Source organism: Lissotriton vulgaris, unplaced genomic scaffold (genome assembly GCF_964263255.1).
Source record: "Lissotriton vulgaris unplaced genomic scaffold, aLisVul1.2 SCAFFOLD_1858, whole genome shotgun sequence".
In the NCBI taxonomy this organism is placed as follows: Eukaryota; Metazoa; Chordata; class Amphibia; order Caudata; family Salamandridae; genus Lissotriton; species Lissotriton vulgaris.
This window is the reverse complement of record NW_028255686.1, coordinates 255,541-275,027: the sequence shown is the minus strand read 5'-3', so window position 1 is coordinate 275,027 and position 19,487 is coordinate 255,541.

The window sequence follows — 19,487 nt, the reverse complement described above, 5'->3', positions numbered from 1 at the left end:
AGCTGTGGGTTATTTTAGTAGCGGATGTACTATGGCATGTTTCCATGCAGGGGGTATATTGCCACTTGCCAGGTAGCGGTTAAGAATGTTCATAAGAATGGGCAAGAGGACGTTGCCTCCCTGATCCTGATTTGATTGATTTTAGAATCAAACGTTTTATTGTGCGGCAAGTTCCATACACAGCCCAGCTGCCTACATCGAGTCGCCGGCAGGGCGTAAACAGGCAATAGGTTAACACAGCATTCGGACCTACAACCCGGAGGGCGGTCCTGCGCAGTAAAGTCCATGAACAGTCCCCACTGGCATAGCCAAGTCCGCAGTTTCCAAGAGTAAAAACATCGGCCAAAACCAATAAAGAAAAACCACAAACAAACCCCCCTCCAACCCTCTTCCCCTAGAAAACCTCCCCACGACCCCCGTCCCCCCTCCCTACTCCGCGTCTACCATCAGCTCACGCCCATATCTCACTCACAACGTTCCAACTCATCCAGACCCAGACCAGAATCCAGGAATTCAAGAACCCGGGACGGCTCCTCTTGGACCCAAAGGAATAAGCTGTAGGACCTGCAAGTACTTTGGGCACGTAATTTCTCTGAATTCCTTAGATAGAAGACTCAAGAACGGACCCCACAGGGTGGCATACTCATATCCTCTACCATCTACATTCAAGGTAAGCCGTTCCATTGCCAAGACATGCCACAGACGCATCAACCAATCACGACTATCTGGGACATCTGGGGAGCCCCAGCGCGCTAGCAGGACCTGTCGCGCAGTCAGCAAAGCCAGCGCTATTTGTCGTCCTAGTGGATTGCGAAGAGGGTAGCAAGCCGGGTGCGGGAGGCCTAATAATGTGTACTCAGGCAGTCTGGGTAGTGTGATCCGGAATGCCACATCCAGTTCATCGAGAACCGTTTTCTAATACCGTTCCAATTTAGGGCAGTGCCATAGCAAGTGCAGAAGGGTGCCCGGCATGCCGCATCCCCTCCAGCAAAGACCAGACTTCGCTTTGTCCCAAGACGCAACGTGCGACGGCGTGAAGTACCAGTAAGTCGCGAGCTTGTATGCCGACTCCGAACCCGCTGTGTTAACTGTCGTGTGGTGTGCCGCGGTAAAATACCTGTTCCCTCTCCTTCTGCGAAAGCGGTCGTTCCAATTCCACCTCCCAACGTACCTGCGCCTTTGTGCGGGGCCTCTGCACTTCGCGCAAGATCATGGCATAGATTTCAGAGATGAGACTCCGATCGTTCTTTTTACGAATGAGCCATTGTTCGAATGCCGTGAGGGGGCGCAACATCAGAGCCAGGTTAGCCAGACTGGACACTCAATGAGTTACTTGCGCATATGCGAAGCCATCTGAAACATCTGTTAGGGAATGCTCAGCACGAAGCTCCGCGAAGGGGACAAGTCCCTCTAAATCAAAAAGCATGCCCACCCTCTTACAGTCTTTCTCTCGCCAGCGATGAAAAACCGGAGAAGCAAGGACAGGGGGGAAGGCGGGATTGTCCACTATCGGTGTCATGGGTGAGGGAAAGGTAGTCCACCCTTTACGAGTTGCCAGGCGATCCCAGGCCATAAGTGTTGGTGACGTCACTGGTGAGGAATATAGTCCCCACGCTCTATCTTTGCGAGGCAGCCAAAGCTCCCGCCAGATGTTGCAACGCTCCACTGTCTGATCCATGAATAGCCAGTGCTTACTCGATTCCAGTCTATTCCATTCGACCACAAAGCGAAGACAAGCAGCCTGGAAGTAGGCCACAAGATGAGGGAAACCCAAACCGCCCGCAGATTTGGGGAGTGTGGTCATCACGAAGGGCGCACGCGGCCGCTTATTGTTCCAGAAGAATCTGTTCAACAAGCCCTGGAGTTTTTTTAGTACCCCCCTCGGCGGAGTAAGAGGCAGCATTTGGAACACGTACAATATCCTGGGCAAAAGAGTCATTTTAATGGCTGCTAGCCTGCCGAACCACGACAGATTAAGGCGCGACCACGCAGCAATAGATTTGGTAGTCTGTTCCACAAGGTTTGTATAGTTCAGTGAAAGCGCCCGAGGTCGGTGCAAGGCGGATGCCCAGGTTCGTGATGTCTGAAGTCGCCCAGCGGAACTCAAAATCCCGCTGCAGGTCAGTGACCTACTCCGGTGGGATTGAAATATTAAGAATTTCTGATTTTGTGAAGTTGACCTTAAAACCGGCCGCGGCCTAAAAAGCTCGGATCTCCGTCGTGAGGCAGCGCAGGGAAGTAGCAGGGTTCCGCAACGCAAGGATAACGTCATCAGCGTATAGGCTTATTTTATGTCCGTCAGCGCCGAATTGAAGGCCCGTGATGTCTGGATGGAATCTAACACGCTGAGCAAAGGGCTCCGTGTAAAATGCGAACAGGAGCGGCGAGAGGGGACACCCCTGCCGCGTTCCTCTGGTGATGGAAAATGGCGCCGATCTACAGCCATTGACCCTAACGACCGCTTTTGGAGAGGCATATAGGGCCTGGATCCAGCGCAAGAAATTGCCTTTGAGACCGTAAGCCTGCAGTATTCGAAAGAGGAATCCCCACTCAACCCTATCAAAGGCCTTCTCCGCGTCGATGGATAGGAAGAGGGCCTGGGTCTTAGCGCAGCGGATTCCATCCAACAAGTGCAACAGCCTCTTGGAGTTGTCGCTGCCCTGACGGATGGGAACGAAGCCTGACTGGTCCGGTTCCACCACTCTTTCCATAAGGGGGCTGAGTCTCGACGCAAGGATGCCCGCAAAGAGCTTGGCGTCAATGTTCAGGAGGGAGATTGGCCGGTAGGAACTACAATCCTCAGGGTCTTTGTCAGGCTTAAGTATGACCGTTATGGCAGCGTCCAACATCGAGGGTGTGACCGACCCCGTCTCAAGGAATGAGTTGAACAAGCGGGCTAGAAACGGGGCCAATTCCCGGCAAAAAGTTTTATAGAATAGCGCCGAGAAGCCAGCAGGCCCAGGGGATTTAGCTAATTTTAGTCGGGAAATAGCGGAAATGACCTCCTCCACACGTATCTCCAAGACCAGCTCTTCGACCGCGCTCTCCAACAGAGGGGTGATACCAGCCTCCTTGATGTACCGATCACACTCATCGGGTGATGAACCCTCCCCAGTGTACAGGGATTGGTAAAAGTGGCGGAAGGCAGCCGCGATCTCAGTGTCCATGACGCATGACACCGAATGGCAATCTCGGATGGCGGCAATGGCCCGCGACTGGGCCTGGGCCCGCAAGCGGTGCGCAAGCATTTTACCCCCTTTATCTCCGCTTATATAGAACTTATGAAGCAAGCGCAGCAACGCATATTCTGCCCTGTCGAGATCCAGGTGTTTCAACATGCGCCTCTTAGTCTCAAGTTCTCTCCAAACCCTGCGGGCCCCTGTGTGTTTATGTACAGTCTCCAAACCCCGAACCTCCTTCTCCAATTCCTCCCTCTTATCCCTCCTGAGCTTGGAGTAAGTAGCCGCCAAAGCAATAAAGTCGCCCCTGACCACCAGCTTCAACGCTTCCCAAACAGAAGCTATGGCCATGTCTCCGACGGTGTTCTCGGCGAAGTAATTTGTGATAGTGTCCCTGACCTTATTGACGACAGACTCAGCGCGGAGCATGGAGTCTCGTAACCGCCAGCCAGCAGACGGAGTGCGCGCACCGCCAAGAGTGAAAATGACCGACAGGGGCGCGTGGTCTGAGAGGGATCAGGGAGCAATATCAGCATCATGAAGGTGGGGCAGCAGGGCAGAGAAAGCTAAAAAGTGGTCAAGATGCGCGTATGTCTGGTGTGCCGCAGAATAGTATGTGTATTCGCGCTCTTGGGGGTGATGCATTCGCCACACATCATGCAGTCCTCCATCCGCCAACCACTGCTTCCCTTCTGTTGACCATGACCCTGAGCTGAGCGATCTATTCGCCGACCTATCCATAGAATCCTCCATTACTAGATTGAAATTACCCCCCACCAAGAGGAAGGCATCGGGGGAGGCCAGGACCTGGGCTAACGCAGTGCGCAGAAAGGACTCCTGCTGCGCATTTGGATCGTACATGGACCCAACACTAAAAATCGTGTCCCCCCACTGCACCCGCACCGCCAGGAACCTCCACCGAATGTCCACCAAGTGTGCCAGAACCTTACAGCGCAGCCGGGAGCTAAAGAGGAGGGCCACTCCATTTTTCTTGGCCGGACCAGGCGACCACAGTTGAAGGGGGAATCTCTTGTCTCGCATCTGGCACACATCTTTAAGTAGGAGGTGCGTCTCCTGTAGGAGGCAGACATCTACCCCAGACTGTTCAAGTAGGGATAGGACAGCAGAGCGCTTCACTGGGTTGTTTAGGCCTCGGACATTAAGGCTCACCACCTTCAATTCCCTAGCCATCGCATTCGCGCTAGATCAGCATCACAAGCGCTCCAGTTCAGATTCAGGGCCATGCCCGACTCCCGCCGAGCTCCAGAGCACACACCCACCTGTGCAAGAGGAATGAGCAGGAACACACCTCTAGAGACAAATGGCAAAGGTCTGACGCGGGGTCCCCCCCCATCATTCACTCCCCCCCATCCCTGCACACATACCGAACCCCCTCCCAACAAAACCAAATTGAAATAACAAAGGACAAGTTTGAGTACGCAAGTCCGTAGTCCAGGCCACATAGGCAAGGGGAATAGGCACCAATCCACAGTCTTCCTTTTCCCGATACGGGACTCGCCCAGCCCACAAAACATATCAGAGTACCTGTAGGAGACACCTCCCCTCCGACGCCATCTGTGTACCCTCTCGGGACTCACGGCGCCTCCGCGACATCCTCCTGAGTGGCCTCCGTAACCTGGGCCACAGAGGCTACAGCAGCGCCCCTCTCTTGAAGACGTGTCGAGGAATCGGGGCCCTTCTTGGGAGCAGAGCGGCCCACCTTCTGCCACTCCGCCGAGCCTCTTCTTCGCCTGTGAGTGTCACCACCACTTGACGACTCCGCATCCGTGCGTTCAATACCCTAGTGGTCCATGGCCACCTAAAGCGACCGCACCTGAACCAGTTTATTTTGCCAGCGGAAAATGAGCCAAAAAGGGTGGCCCCACATGTAGGCAACATTGCGGTCTCGTAGGAACGAAGTGACCGGACGGAAGTCCCTGCGCTTCTGCAGCGTGGAGGCCGCCAGATCTTGGTGGAGTACCGGAGCATGCCCTCGGAACTGCAGGGGCCCGGCATCGCGCGCCAGCTTGAGAATGCGTTCTTTCAATTGAAAATCATGCACGCATACAAGGATGTCCGGGGGTGGCGCTTTCGATCCCTTGGGTAGGCCCACACGTCGTACTCTGTCCATTCGAATGTCCTTGGGTTCGTCGTCCTGTAGGATCTGCTGAAAGAGGGCCTCGACATACTCACGAAGATCCGATCCCTCGCCCTTCCATGGCACCGCTCTGATCCGGATATTGTTGCGGCGGGAGCGGTTCTCCAAATCGTCCGCATGTGCCTGGAGGTCGAGGTTCTGCTCGGTGAGCCTGATAACGTCTTGCTGAAGTCATTGAATGTCGCCCCCTGTCTCCAGGTCGTGCTCTTCCAAAGTGGCCACTCGTTCCCCCACTTCGTCCACATCCCTCCGGACCTCTCTCAAATCCGCTGCAGGCTGGTTGCGCAGCCCCGTGATGTCCTCTTTGATAGCCGCGAAAAGCTCCAACATGAAGGCCTTAGTCGCGGGTTCCTCAGCCTGGCTCCGGCCCGGGGACTTGTCAGCTACTGGGGACACAGCTGGCCCGGAGCTCTTCAGTACTCCGTCCTTGCCCAATTTGTCTTTCTTTGTCCTGGCTTTGGCCATGGTCGATCTCCGGATGTCTTCCTTCACCTGTGTACACCACAAGGCTGGCAGGGCCGCCACGTGGCTCAACGACCAGGCCCGGCATCGATGTGCTCAGCTAGGACCACCTCCGGTCACCCGGGTTATACTCCGATCTCAGACCCAGGAGTCTCGCAGGCCCAGGGGGAAACCAGATAGTCCTGCACAAGAGGGGAACAGTCCGCAGCTCAGATCACCGCCTAGCCCGGTAGCGGGTTGGGCCGGGGCACAGGACAAGGCAGTTCTGGGTCAGGGCCCTACTCGCCTAGGGCAAAACGCCATGCGGGGTGGGCCGGCGCCAAGACAGAGTTCCAGTGGGCCGCGAAAAGTGTCTCAGGGGGCCCTCGCAAGCGTCGTGCAGCTGTTCAGTCTCACCTCCGGGGCCACTCCAGCGGGCCGCAGGCCATCTGGTGCTCCCTCGCCGCGATCTCCAGGCACCCCCATCTGTTGCGTCGGGGCTCCTTCACTCTCCCGTCTCCGGGGCCAGCACCACCTGCACCAAAGTTGCTTTCCAGGGAGTACGCCAACCCGACAGTGGGACTCGGGCAGCAGGCGCCTCAGCAACTCCCTCGGCGTTGGGTCAGCACAGGCCCCGAAGCCCCGGCCTCTCGTAGGTAGCTCTGCCGGGCCCCAGAGCCCCGTCTGGGCAACCACTCTCCGTGCCGCTCCGCGGCGGACTGTTGGCGTCGCCGATGGCCCGTCTCCCCGCGTCCTCTTCAGTCAAGCGAGGCACAGCGAGGGCTCCGCCTCCGACCCCTCCTCAGCGGTAGCTGCACCCTTGCCCCGTCTCCTATGCACCACTCACTCGTGCCTCCGCCGCCCAATCCGGCTCCCGAGTCTGGCGCGCCGCAGGCCTCACCTCCGGCTCGACTCAGGTATGATGCTGGCAGGCCAAACACAACTCATAGCCGGACCGCCGATGCAATAGGGCGGCCGTGAGGCAACTATCCCCCCCTGGAAACGGGTCCCAAGAGGGTGCTAGGCAAAGCTTTAGGGCTCGTGGCGCCGGAGGGACTCGGATCCACGTCCTACTCTGCCGCTATCTTGGCCACGCCCCGATTTGATTGATTTTAGGGTAGATTCCATGGTTTCCTGGCTCAGTGCAGGGAACGCTAACAGGGTGGGTCCTGACCACTGCCTTGCCAGAGAATTAACATTAGAAGAGATAGATATAGGCAGGAGGCTCAAAGTTTTATAAACTTCATTAAGGAAAAAATGGCAGGCCTGTGGCAACGTTCTTCTGAAGGTGGGGGACTTATGGAGCAGGAGGGTAAATTCTTGAGACTGTTTTCCGCCTAAACAGTTCGTTGGAGGAATTAGGGGCATTCTCTATTTTTTCCTCAAAGTGAGCAATCCTGGCCTGTCTTATGGCTTTGTTTGTAACTTTTTATGGCTGTTCTTTAGTTGTTTTGACTGTTGAATTATTAGACAGGTTTGTCTCAGCATGACAATTTCTACATAACATAGAAGACTGTGTGTGCCAGGTACTAACCTATGTACATGTGCTTCTTTTGCTTCAGAAGATGGTTTATCTGTACAGCTTTCACCGCAGCATGAAGGCTGCAGGTAGTATAAACTTTAGCATCTTCAGACCATGATTATTGTAAGCGAATAGTGTCTTTTTTGACAATTGTTGCATATAGAGTACATAAACTGATCTTAGTAATTTTAATATTCTGTGGTTTATTTCTCATGAGAGTGTCAGTGTCTACAAACAGTGTGGTACAGAGTTAACTCTCTCCATAAACACAGTTTACAGTACCCACTGTTCTACTTATATTTCAGCGCCAAGAAACCGCTCAGGTGTATGTTGCGCTTAATAAATATTTTAAACTTAAACTTAAACTTAAACTTATATTAACTTTTTTTTAGTTTAAGATGCTTTATTGAGAGTGTAAAACAATGTAAAACATCATTACAAAGTCGAAAAAAACAAGAAGCTTAATAACAATTTGGATAATGGACAAAAGAAAAACCATGTTATAAAATATTCTTATGAAATATAGCTCTACTAAGTGAAAAATGCATTTTTAGAAAAATGTTGTGGAGAGAGGAAAGAAAGAAAGAGAAGAGGGAGTCGAAGAGGAAAGGAAGAAAGAAGAAAAAGAAAAAGAAAAAGGAGATAGAGAAAAAGAGGAAGAGTGCTTATATTAACTTCATTTCTCAATGTAGGTTCTGCACTGTGAGCCATTTGATTCAGATAAAGGCTGTCCAAGGCTGTCCATAGTAGGTTATTAATTATGGAAGTAGGCTTAAGAACCTTGAGGGACTTGACTTTCTCTGAACACTTGTATACGATTGAACACTGTGTGCAATAAGGGTTTTCTATATATCTGTGGTTGTTAATGTGAACTAGGCTACCCGTGAAGTGTTTGGGATAGGGTTGATGTGGCACATATCCCATGCCTGTTAAGCCCTAGGGAGGTGTATCTGTGATGACAATAATGATGCTTCCTATCATTCTGAGCTATTTCCTACTTACTTTTAGGCATTTGATGCTAGACTAGATTATAGAGCATAGTGTGCAAAAGAAGCTTGGATGATGTCATCAATGATGCCATTTGAGATGCCTGGAGGCTAAAACCATCTATTTCTCCTCCAAAATCCTCGCAGCCGAAAACAAATCCAAGGAAATATTCTCAATCGTACACAATCTGGTGTTTTCGGACAGAACCTCCCTTAAACCCACTCCTTCCCAGGAACTCTGTCACTCCCTCAATAACTTCTTTATTCAAAAAATTGTCACTATTAAAGCTAACATCCCCCCTCCTTCCCCTACCTTTGTGGACCCTCAATGTCCTCCCCCCAAGGAACACCTTACTGCCCTCCCACCTCTAACTAAGGAAGCTCTGACTGCCATAATTCCACTCGTCAAATCTGGTTCCCCGCTAGACCCCTGCCCGGCTCATATTCTCCGCCACATCTTCTCCAGCTGTCTAGACCCCCCCCTTCACCTTCTAAACTGCTCTCTCTCTCAGGGCGTGGTATCTAACTCTCTTAAATCTGCTGTCATCGTCCCCATCTTGAAAAAACCAGGCGCCGACCCCTCAGTCCCTGCTAATTTTCGCCCTATCTCCCTTCTACCGTTCCTGGCGAAAGTACTCGAGCGCCACGTCACCTGTGCCTTGAGCTCTTTCGTGGAGAGGAACGGGGTTCTCGCCCCCCGCCAGACCGGTTTCCGCCCCGGGCACTCCACGGAGTCCGTAGTGCTTTCGGTCCTTGATAACCTCAGGGAGGGAATGGACACCAACCAACCTCAGGCCTTGGTCCTCCTCGATCTCTCAGCCGCCTTTGACACGGTGGACCATTCCATCTTACTTTCCCGTGTCGGGGCGGCGGGGATCGGGGGCACTGCGTTGGTCTGGTTGTCCTCCTTCCTGAGGGGCCGCACCCAGGCAGTTCGCCTGGGCGATTTTACTGCGGACTTCCGCGATGTTCGGTGCGGAGTCCCCCAAGGTTCCTCCCTTTCCCCCCTCTTATTCAACCTTTATATCTCCCCTCTTATCTTTTCACTGCAACAAATGGAGGTCGCCGTATTCAATTATGCGGACGACCTCCAACTTATTTTCAATCTTTCCTCTTCCCCCGACTCTGCTCTTAATTTTCAAACCATCATGATCCACATCCGAGACTGGATGAACCACAACCATCTTAAACTCAACCCAGACAAGACTGAGCTGGTGTAGACGGGTGGTTCATCCAGCCCCTGGTCCCCCATCTTTTGGCCCCCTTCCCTTGGTCCCCCACCTGCTCCCTCTACCTCAGTTAAAACTCTTGGCATTAAGCTCAATTCCCAACTCACCCTTCACTCCCAGGTCAGCTCCGTTGTTTCTTCTTCCTTTCTGGCACTGCGAACCATTCGCAAGGTGTCCCGTTTCTTCTCATTTGATGCCCTAAAATTGATTACCCTTGCCATGGTCGTATCCCGCCTGGACTATGGGAACGCCCTATATGCAGACATACCTGCTTATAGTCTTCGGCGTTTGCAGCAGATACAAAACCAGGCGGCGCGACTGGTGTTCAAACTCCCAAAGTCCCATCATACCACTCCCCTTCTAAAATCCCTCCATTGGCTTCCCGTCTGTGCTCGTGTCCAGTTTAAGCTTGCCACGATCACCTTTCAGGCACGACTGGGCACGGCACCGGCCTTCATCTCCTCTGAGATTATCCCCTATGTTCCCTCCAGGGAACTACGTTCGCCTACCCAATCTCTCCTTACAGTTCCTCGATTCCAGAGAAAGAAATGGGGAGGCTCGAAGTTTGCGACCTTCGCCCCCATTTTCTGGAACTCTTTGCCCCTGGAGCTCAGAGCTTCAACTTCCTACCTGCTGTTCCGTAAACAGCTTAAAGCTCATCTTTTTGCTACTTTCTTTAATTAATACACTAGTTGTTCATCCCCTTTTCCAATTTTAGCTCCTGTTTTTCTGCCCAGTTCTCGATCAGCTTAGCGCCATGAAACCGTTGGTGTACGTGCGCTGTATAAATAATTTTAAATAGAAATAGAGATGTCATAGATGATGTGATGTGATATGTGAGGGCATGCAAGGGATGCAAGGTCTAGTTAGCTCTGCTAACTATAACTGACGAATTTCTGTGTTTTGTTTAGTTAACCGCATCGCTGCGGCGGTTATTTTTCCGCTACGCTGCTTTTTTCTAAAAGCCGCGTTAGATGACGAGCTCAGCTCGTCATCCGCACACGACCACCGTGGCTGATGACGAGCTGAGCTCGTCATCAGCATCGAAGGGGTTAAAACATTAATGTTATCACTGACATAGCCACCTAACTAGAACGTTACTTTAACTTTTCTTTTTTCAGTGAATTTCTAAGTTTAAAAAAAAAAACGAAAACAGATTTATTTATCAGACCTAACTATCATGTTATTTTAACCTTAGTTTTTTCAGTGAATCCTTCTATCTACATATATATATATATATATATATATGTTTCTTTCAGCAGTTATAGTTAACCTGAGCTAGCTATAAGATACGCCTCCACAATCTCAATGAACTGATTATGATCTCACATATTACATTACTCATGACATCAGTGATGACATCATCCAGTGAGTGGGAGTGTTTCGTAAAAGTTTCTGACACTAAAATATATTTACAGAGCTACTGCATAAATGAAATTACAATTTCTTCTGTACTACTAATGAGTGTTAGTATTTCTAACATATATCATTCCATTTTTAAAGCGGGTGTACTCTTTATGAGTGAACTAGCCTCTATGCTAACACATGTCCTCTGCTGATGTATGTTTATGGTAATGCTGTGCGACAGTCTAAGTTGTTCAAGTAGACTTCACTCATAATGACGGCTGAGCATAGTTGTCTTTCACGACATACTGATCACTTTGATTAGACCTCTCTCTCGTGTGATAAATGAGTGTAGTATTAGTTTGAAATAAATTAATCTGTTCACTAAGACCTCTTTTTAGGCTAATGTCTCAGTGTAGTAGTAGTTTGCAATAAATTAATCTTCTCAGTAAGACCTCTTTCTAGGGTGATGGTTCGGTGAAGTAGTGGTTTGCAACAGACTGACCTCTCTGCTGACACTTTTCTCAAAGATGAACAATAATTTTACAAGTGGTTTGTGTCACAGTGTCCTGTGAACTAAGACCGCTCAACTGGGTGTGTGTTGTAGTGGTTTGTGTAAAACTAACGTCTGCACTAAAACCGTTTTCCAGGTTGACGAATGGTTTTGCTGTGGTTTGGAATAGACTAGTCTATCCTGTTAGACGTCTTACGTTGGTCATTAGTGTTTAGAGTAGGGGTTTAGAAGAGACAGGACTGTCCGCTGAGAACTCTCTCTTGGCTGATAAGTGAGTGTTGATAAGGTTACAGTGAGCTCTCTGCTGTACATCTCTCACTTGTCTTCTTTTATTATTTTAAAATATTTAAATGGCATTTTATGAAGTATATTGAAGTTTAATTTCCTGGATGATGTCAATAGAGATGACATTAGTGATGTCATTTGAGATGTCATTAGTTATGTCACTGACCATATCATGAATGATGTAATATGTGAGGGTACTTACAATTGCATTTCGGGGGGGGTGTACGTTATAGGTAGCTCAGGTAACTATAACTGCTGAATCTCTATGGTTTTATGCAAGTAAAATCTGAACCTAACTGTATTGTCCCCTTAAGCTTTGTTTTATCAGTGAATTGTAGCTTTTTTAATGCTATTTCCTAACTATAGCGCCCCTATAGCTTTTGTTTTTTTTGTGAATTTTGCTGTTTTTAATATATAAATTGTACTACTGACATACATGTTCTCAAGTTTATGAATATATTATATTCACACATTCATTCTTATTATATATTTTGAAAGTTAAAATTAAATAAATATGGTAAGATAACTTATGTAGTCTTTCTATAAATGCAATGCACCAAGTCTTTCTTTTTTAGGTCTCGCCTATGCAGCATGCATGCACTGCGTAGGCAAAAGACCTTTAGCAATTGCGTCGACTTTTGAGCCAAAAAGGTGCACGCGTTCCATTGCTTTCAATGGCAACAAGTGCATGTTTAGCAATTCCCTTGCGGGAACGAGCTTGACACCATATGTTTGTAATTAACTTATAAACACATGGTGCCCCTGGCTTGCTCAGTAAGGGAAACGCAGGCACCCTCCTCTCCCCCCGCTGCCTCCTTTCAGCGCGAGGCGCACGTGCAAGAAGCAAATAGGCCCACATAGCGTCCATTTACCATGATGTAAAGAGACATAGTATATCTAATTAAATTAATGCACCAGTGGTTAGAAGATTATGAAGTTGAATTCTTGAGTGTCATGAAGTTCTGTCACTAAACCGTGGCCGTGGTCACTCTGCCCAGTAGTGGTCCTTATTGTCATTATGACATTAGTACATTTTACTTTTCTCTCTCCTTCATGTTGTCCCCTGTCTTGTTGCAGCTTCCAGCCTCCTCGGGCTGCTCTTGTGTTTTGGCTTTATTTTTTTAATTTTGGTGGGGTTTGTTTATTTATATAGCGCCATTTCGACTCAGAGAGATTGGAGCGCTTTACCTAAGCAGCTTCCTTTGCAGCCTTGTTACTACACAGGTGTGATCCGTCTATTATTGCAGCTCTCAGCCTCTTTCGGCCTCTCTTGTGTTTTGGCTTTTTTTGTTTTTATTTTGGGAGGGGGGAAAACTAGTTAATTGATATAGTGCCAATTCGACTCAGAGGTATAGAAGCGCTTTAGCTAAGCAGCTCCATTTGCAGCATTGCTACTACAGCAGGCGCGATCTGGTGCTAGGGATGGGGAGGGGGTTAAGGACGGGCGCGATCTGGTGCTAGGGATGGGGAGGGGGTTAAGGGAAGTGCTGCCCTTTACTAAAGAGCCCGTCAGCTCAGCTGACGTATTGACTGTCTTTGCCGGAGCACTTTGATAACATCTTTTTTTAATCACAATAGAGCCCGACTCCAAGTAAGGGGAAGAAACTTCCTCAGCTTGTTTTTATCTCACCACACTGAAAACACAAGCAGCTTGATTTTCTTTAGTCCATTGTCACTTAGTTCACTTAAACTATATCGAGATGTTCTCTGTTTGTTGTACCGTTAAGGCAGGTAGACGGTTTACATCTGAATTTTCAATATGTTTTTGTGTTCATGCCCCTCTCTCCCTCCTTCCTACCCGCGTATCCCTAGTGGTCCCCCCTCCTTTCTCTCCCCCCCCCATCTGTTGTTGCTGCTCCCAGCTTCCCCGGGCCTCTCTTGCGTTTTGGGGTCGTGTTTTTTTTTATGTTGGGTGTTTGTTAAATATATAGTGCAAATTAATCTCGGAGTTATTGTAGCACTTTACCTAACCCCCCACATTTGCAACCACATTACTACAATATTATTTCAATATAATCATATTGTAATTAATAAAAGTGGAAAGTGGAAAGTGGCACCCAGTATAATGTGAGGAAAAAACAAGCTACTCTTGGTGAGGAGTTTTCATCCCACTGTCATTGCTTAGGTTGAACTATGTAGAATGACAAAGTTCATGTTGCACACCCACTCTCCCAGATGACTCTCGACCTACCATCCCTCCAACAATTTAAGAAACAAGCATTGGCATAGCCAATAGGTCTCGCTTTTGGGACCTTATAAATATTTAGTTATGAAGCACAATATCCTTGGTGCAACAACATCAACTGTTGCATGGCTAAACACTTATAAGGTCCCAAAGGCGAGACCTATCGGCTATGCCAATGCTTGTTTATTCATTTTATGGAACCACAGAACCTTTCCCAACCAAAACCACACATTCAATAGTAAAACTGCAACACATTTAATAGAAACGTTGTATTGCAATTTCTGTAAGTGTATCTGCCTGTGTGTGGGTATATGAGTGACAGTGTGGCAATGTGAATGGAGGTGTGGGAGTAGATGTGTGAGTGGCTGTACGGGAGTAGGTCTGTGAGTAGGTGTGTTAGTGGCTGTGTGGGTATGCAAGTGTTTTCTGGGTGTGTAAGTGGGTGTGAGAGTGGCTGTTTGAGTCTGTGTGTGGCTGTGTGATTGGTGTTATGGGTCTGTGAGTGGGTATGTGAGTGGCTGTATGGGTGGATGAGTGGTTGTGTGAGTGACTGTGTGTGTGTCTGAGTGGTTTTGTGGGTCTATGAGTGGTTGTGCTGTTGTGTTCTATCTAGGACCCTGATCAATATTGTGACCTCATGCCCCTATACGGCTATAATCAATAGGTATCACTAGATATCCCTATAATGGCATAAACGATCAGAGCCATATTTTCAGTAACTCGTCTCTGCAGCTCATTACAGTACATGACACAGCGGAAGCCACTTCATAAAGATTCCTAGATAACACACCGAGTTCTTTCAACAGATAAAACCACCAGCAACCTGGGAAAGCCCTGCTTGCTTTGTTTTGATTAGTAATAGAACTCTAATGAGCACTGTAAGAACGACCGGTTCTTAGTGACATCTTTATTGACGTCTTATGCCCAAAAACGTACGTCAAACAAGGCACCTTCCAGGTATAAATAATACCAACTTTGCCTTAAGCAAACACAGCGGTGGTGGTGGTGAATATAGGAGCAGAACAGCTGTCCCTTGCAGAGCCCAGCAGATGCGAGAAGCCCACGGACGCTGCCCCTCCTCCTTGACGCGCTGAGAGAGACGCTGTCTTTTCTCCTGCCGAGAAAATCCAGCTCCGGCGTTTCCAGCCTACCCTTGCGGGTGACTGGGATATCGAGTCCTGAGGGGAGATACCAGACCTCCAACATTCTATTCCAGAGGTACAGTGTTGACTAAACCCTTAGAGAGAATTCTTGAAGCAAACCCTTGGCAAAACCAACTTAACTTAAACTGCTACTTACTTACTCCCTCCCAAGTATTAGGCTTAGGTCAGGTACACTGGGGTAGGCGTAGTTAGAAGCACCACTTGAGGACGTTAGCTAAATGTATATATGAATGTATATATTTTACTCATTTTAACTATTGTATGGCTAAGAAACCATATCAATGCTTTTACAGTATTATTTCGCAATACTCCTTTTACTGTGCGCACTTTTTATAATAACAAGTCTTGCAATTGTGGCAATTCATTTCTCTTGCATGAGAAGAAAGACTGTTCAATAAATAATACCTTTTATTGAAAACGCCCGTCTCTCTATTCTCTGCATAATGGTGAAAGTAATCTGCACAACTGACTGAGTGAAATAGCTGTCTATTGTTTCACACGACTCTAGAGATTGACTCTTATTCTAAGGAGCAAAGTTGTCATGTTTATGCGGTTGTTGGAAAACTGAATCCCTTCTTGTCTGTGCCTGGGAAGCTGATCACTTCCTATTTAGTCAAGAAAGTTTCCAGTGACCTCCGAGCTAGTTGGTACAAACCCAATTAAGTCTAACATAGTCAGTAGAGACCTGGAAGACCGCACTTCTACGTCTACACTGCTGTTTATGTTATTCCAATGCGCAGGGCCTATAGAGAAAATAGGAACTACACTACATGGCGCCCAACGTGGGACAAAGCGATAAAACTAACGCAAGACGTTAGAGTAACTCAGTCGTGCTTTTTCACAGAGACCCTTTCTACCGTAAATACTCCAATAGACGTCTGGAGTGGGTGAAAGGTTAAAATCCGCCCGAACTTAGTAGGAAGAGATTCCTATGTATAGCTCTGGTTTATTCCACGTTGAAGGATACAGTGTTCCAAAATATTGTGCACCTAATCTTTGTTTCCTTGAAACCTGATCTGCAACAAAAGACCTTCCTGACAGTAAAATGCCAGGAGAAGGCGGGAACAACGGAACCACTGATGCCGCAGTAAATGCGACTCAGCAGGGTCCCGATGAAATTAATGAACCGGGTGTAATAATCATCCCGGTCAACATAAGAAAAACTATAACGTTAAAACTTATAGAAAACGGACTGACCACACAAGGTGGCACAGTCGTCTTCGTGATAGAGGCACACGAATATCGGCAGACAGAGTTATTCTATTCTTGGTTAAAATTTCCAGCGGCAAATGCTGCAACACACGAATTCCACTATTACAAAATAGAGGAACCTCCGGAAGAGTACGCTCCTTTCGAGGAGATTGAAATCCCATTAAAATACCAAGAGCACCTGCTCTGGTTTAAAGGCACCCTAAAACATAATGATCATATTACCAGGCTCGGTCCACTAGGTAGACCAGGAGCAACGTGGCCGGTTCTAGCCAGCTACACACCACATCCGGACATTGCAAAAATGTCGAAAGAAGAACTTTTAGCACAGCTAAAAACATTAATTAAAATACATAGACAATTAGTCCAATATGTAATGAGGACTGCAACAGTCCAAACAGCTGTTAATGTCCCACAGCTGACCCCTCATCAGGGGAACACAAATAAAATTACACCACAGAACATACAATCATGTCTTGGTAAAACACCCATAAAACGGGAACAAATTCCTTTCTGGTTAGCGCAGAAAATTACTCAAATAGAGGCAGTATTTCCGAATACTACCCCTATTGAGAAACACAGAATTCTGACCATCTGCCTTCCAATGGGGGTCGCACCACACGTGGAGGACTGTGACACTTGGGGACAGTCTTTGCTTCCATTTACACAAAAACACATGGTGTTCCGTCGATGGCGGTAATACCAGATGTACTAAAACAGATTCAGAATGAATACGGTCCAGAACCTGCTTTAACTCTTGGTATGAAATTACTGAAAGACTTCAAGCAGGTCTCGGCTATATTACCAGCCAATATAAAAGGAGAAGCAGCATCTGTGGCGATCCACCAGAAGTTGAAGGAAACAGATATAGCAGATCAACCAATTGAGCTTGCCAGAATTATAGAAAAATGCTATGAAGAATTAGGTACAGACAGCTTGGGTGGGAAACCAGTAAAACCCCAACTACTCGAAAATCCTGAAAAATTATTTATTAAAAATAATTCAAACACTCCTAAAAAGAACTGGGATGGAAATAAACAATCCACTCCCAAGGAAAAAGTTTTCCAGTCCAGAGGAATGTCTCCTCGACGGAGGGAGAGAACTCCGACTCGAGAACACCAGTCTCCCCAGAGGGAGCCCTCTGAGAAAAGATATAACCTTAGAAATAGGGATAACTTGAAAAAGCCTGATAGATATCAAAGTATTGATACACGTCCCTCTCAATCTTTTTCGCAGAAATCAGAAAGAAGAGGACGGTCAGACCCAGGAGAGCACACCAAGTCCAAAGACAAGGAACCTGCTCAAAGTAAAAAATTACAATTTCCAAGAAAGAAGGTAGCCAGTATTAGAGTAATCGAACATGCCGAGAATACTGAGGACACAGCTGAAAAACGGGGAGTGGGCACAGACAATGCTAGACAGTGCAGCAGAAATCACCATAGCTCGCAAGATCCTGATGAGTCATCTGGAGACAGTGGACACGAATGAATACATTCAAGTAGAAACTGCCGACACCAGAGTTAGCGAACCTCATAAGATATACAAAATAACACTGCGTATAGAGGGAGATAAGACTAGGAAAATAAGGGGTCTATTCTGGGAGAAACTCTCATAAGGCTATGACATCCTGTTAGCTGAAAAAGACTGGCCCCCGGAGTTTGTCAGGGAGTGCCCTCGTGGCGAAGAAATGATTATGCCTGCCTTCTTGAATCACACTTCGATTCATACTAAATATATAAATGCAAGGAAATGGACAGTAGCCCAGGCACCAGCATTATATAAAAATCATGTAGGATGGGATGAGGACCCTCCTCCTCACAAAATCCAGTTGAAAAGTCAACCGACTGCACAAAGGCAGTATCCAATTAAGCAAGAAGCTAAAAAACAAGTCAGGGAGATTTTAGATCAACTTGAATACCAGGGGGTGATTGAAACATGCACCTCTCAAATGAACAATCCTTTGTTTCCTGTCTCCAAACCGGACTATTCATATCGTCTAGTCTTGGACTACAGACACCTTAACTCATGTTGCAAAACATTTGCAGTACAATATTCACATAGTGCTGCACTAATGAATAACATAGTTCGCAAAAAATACAAAACAACATTAGACATATCTAATGGTTTCTTTTGTCAAAATATTGCACCGGAAAGTAGGTACTTGACCGCTTTCTCAATAATGGGGTCACAGAAAAATTTCTGTAGGCTCCCACAGGGATTCAAGAACAGCCCAAGACTATTCTCAGACAGAGTAACAGAGTTACTACAAATATATGATGATGAGGCATTATCTTATGTCGATGACATCTATCTCACAGACGACGACTTGGATACTCACTTGAAAAGGGTGAACACCATAATACTTGGGTTCGCAGTAGAGGGTTACAAATTCAACTTTAAAAAGTCTCGAATTGCCCATCTGACAGTCTTATTTTTGGATACAAATTATCAAGTGAAGGAAAAAGCCTAGCGGACAACTTCTTAGAGAAGTGCGCTGTACTCCAAGCACCAAAAACGCTGAAGAACTTACAATTGATTCTAGGCTTCCTGAATTCCGGAAGAACTTACATTCTAAATTATGCGGAGAGAGTTAAACCTCTCTACGAATTAATTAAACCTGATTTCAAATCAATCAACTGGACTCAAAAACACACAGAAATTTTGAGATCACTGCAAACAGACATGTTAGCAAAAACAAAATTAGATACACGTGACAATACAATCGACCTTGTAATCCGAGTCATCCCAGGAAGATGCGGATTCACGTACCTGACCTCTAACGAGGGAGAAAACGTTACCAATAGCTTACAAATCTCACTTGTACACACAAGCAGAAAAAACATTCAGTCTCACAGAAAATACTGTGAAAGCAGTGCAAACTGCTATAGCTAAAGAACGAGAACTTGCACAAGGCAAAAGGATCACTGTTCTCACAGCAGAATCCGCCTTCGAGGCACTATTCAGCCCAGTAAACCTGCCTACAGTGTCACTGGATCCGAAATTGATACAGTGGGAAAATTCTCTTGCTGCGGATGACGTAAAAATTCTATTTCGCCCCGCACATGAAAAAACTGAATGATTTAACTTATGAAAAAGAATATCCTCTGCCAATCGAAATTCTGCCTCTCCAACAGTACTCATGTATACTCTATACAGACAGATTTGTACAGCATTACAATGTAGAAAATAAATCCTACGATGCAGCCTGCGCGATTGTTAAAGGTCGCTGGCTGTGCGGTAAATTCAGACCGAAAATAACAAAAACTGAATCA